The sequence below is a fragment of the Limulus polyphemus genome, unplaced genomic scaffold, assembly GCF_000517525.1.
Source record: "Limulus polyphemus unplaced genomic scaffold, Limulus_polyphemus-2.1.2 Scaffold3510, whole genome shotgun sequence".
In the NCBI taxonomy this organism is placed as follows: Eukaryota; Metazoa; Arthropoda; class Merostomata; order Xiphosura; family Limulidae; genus Limulus; species Limulus polyphemus.
In genome coordinates, this window is record NW_013669120.1 from 120,065 (window position 1) to 122,610 (window position 2,546).

Genomic DNA, 2,546 nt, shown 5'->3' on the forward strand with positions numbered 1-2,546 from the left:
GTCTTAAACAACTTGGTTACAATCAGTAAACGAACTCGTCTTAAACAACTTAGTTACAATCAGTAAACGAACTCGTCTTAAACAACTTGGTTACAATCAGTAAACGAACTCGTCTTAAACAACTTAGTTACAATCAGTAAACGAACTCGTCTTAAACAACTTGGTTTCAATCAGTAAACGAACTCGTCTTAAACAACTTAATTACAATCAGTAAACGAACTCGTCTTAAACAACTTGGTTACAATCAGTAAACGAACTTGTCTTAAACAACTTGGTTACAATCAGTAAACTAACTCGTCTTAAACAACTTGGTTAAGCTACACAGAGTGATGATGGTGACACAGTAAACAAACATTTTACATTTGTGTCTTTAATAAGATGATCAAATCCTTTTATCCAATAAAACTTAGCAAGCATTACGTAAGTTAAGCCTAATAGTTATCTTTCATACTGAAGTTTCAAAACCTTTTAAATCTAATGCAAGATCAATGTATAGCCTGTGTTAAATAATTACATCTAAAACTATTTGAAACATAAATATTTGAATAATTTAATTTTCTTCATTAAAAAAATGCTGATTTCATTCGATATGTCACAAACGCTTACTCACAAGGTTGGTCTAATGACGTAAGCAGACGAACTGGGTTTTTTCCCTTTGAGAACTTCCGGTTGTGAGATTTACTGTTGGCATTCGGGACCATGAGATCTTTATATGTTTAAAAAAAATGTCAGCGATACAAATAAATCAGTCTATAATCGAAACTTGAAAGAATTCATTACGGACTTACAACGCTAAAATTCAGGATTTGATTTCCCGCGGTGGACAGAGTGCAGATCAAATATTGTGTAGCTTTGTGCTAAAAACGACAACATAAAAAAGTACATACTGTTACGACAGCGGTAGTCATGTGACGCTGGTAACACGTCATGATATTCTAGAAGGATCGAGGAACATCACGAATAATCCAGTATGTGCTAGGCGCCCTCTATTCCTGTATATAAGTGCGACGGATAACGTGAGACAAATTAATCGGAATTGAATTGCAGACAGGCAGAGATAGAGACAGACAATTGAGTCAAGCGTGAATCATTGTGAATTATAGTGTGTGTTTAAAGTGACTGTGAAAATTAAGTGTATTACAAAGTTGAATTGAGAAAGAATAAACTAGTTTTATTTAAGAAAGGACTTGTATCGCTAAAGTTTCATCCGAAAGAAATTATACTGGAAATAACAAACGAACAGAGACGTAACAATAAATTTCATATGAATGTTGAAAGTTGATGTGCAGGAAAAAACATACAAGCTTAGAAATCCATATAAAATATATTTTCTTTCAAGTTTATTCACCCCACTGTATTACATGCTCATATATTGTTAACATAGAACTGTTGCTAATTCTGTAGCTATTGACTTTTACCATGATGTTTTCCATGTTAATGAAGCATCTTCCTTGTGTTGTTAATTAGTTGATAGTAAGGTTTATCGGTGCTGTAAGGTTGCCGTTTTGTAACTTATGTTTATAAGTAGCTATATTTCAGTATTTTGAGATTGATGTGTTGAAGTTTAATAATATCATTAAGATAAGCTATGAACATTCTATTATGATATGTGATAGAAGTCAGTTTGATAAAAATACAATTTTTTTTTGTTTTTTACTCCAATATTTTGTAACTTTCATTAAACTTTACAGCAAGATCAACATGTTAACATTATTGTGTTTCATTAATTTAGAGCACAAGTATAGTTAACTTGTTAATGTTATTATGCTTCACAAGTTTTAAATATCTAATTTAGTAATGTCAATATTTTGTTGTTTTTAAGATTCTGAAGACCCCATTAAGATGACCACGTTAATGCTTTTTTATTCCATAGGTTTCAGAAAATCAGTTCTACCTTACAAAGATTGTGACTACTTTCCCAGAATACACCCAGAGTATTAACTAATTAGGATTCTCAACAATGACTCATACATTCTATCTGTCAAGATGACTACTGGTCAACAAAATTGCATATATTTTGTATGTTCCCTTTCTAGATAACTAACTCCTTGTGTCTTATAGTACTAATGCAGGCTTATGAAATTAATACTCTTCAAAATGTTGTTACATCTGATATATGTATACAATTATGTAACAATGGATTTTAAAATAAAATCAATTTGCATAATTTGTGTTTTTAACTGTACAATGTTTTCTTTATTTAAAATTTTAGAAATCTTGGGAGGTAAAGTGGATAGAACAAAATTAAAGTAACCCATAATAACAACCATTACAACCAAAGTTTCTGAAAAAAATGAAAAATAAAGCTAATTTTGAATTCACAGTAAGTGACATCTAATTTTCAGAAATTATATAAGCATATTTTTCAGTTACTCTGGTAGGTTTGCATCAATAACTTCAAAGTGGCATATTTTGATATTAAATTGTGGTATTTCCTATATCATTATGACAAACAGCAGGTAAGTTGAAAAAATATTTGAAAGAATGTGATAATATCCATCGGTTTTTATAAACATCAATCTGAAGCAATTCAAAAGTCTGGTAAA

General features: G+C 30.5%; 1 long non-coding RNA gene across 1 annotated transcript in view; it reads left to right on the forward strand.

The window, feature by feature from the left end:
• Nucleotides 1-2,153, forward strand: part of LOC111088306 — a 10,385-nt gene extending 8,232 nt beyond the window's left edge. The window contains exon 3 of the long non-coding RNA XR_002612861.1: nt 1,874-2,153. This is a non-coding gene — a long non-coding RNA (uncharacterized LOC111088306). The remainder of the gene's footprint in view (nt 1-1,873) is intronic.
• The last annotated feature ends 393 nt before the right edge of the window (nt 2,154-2,546 follow it).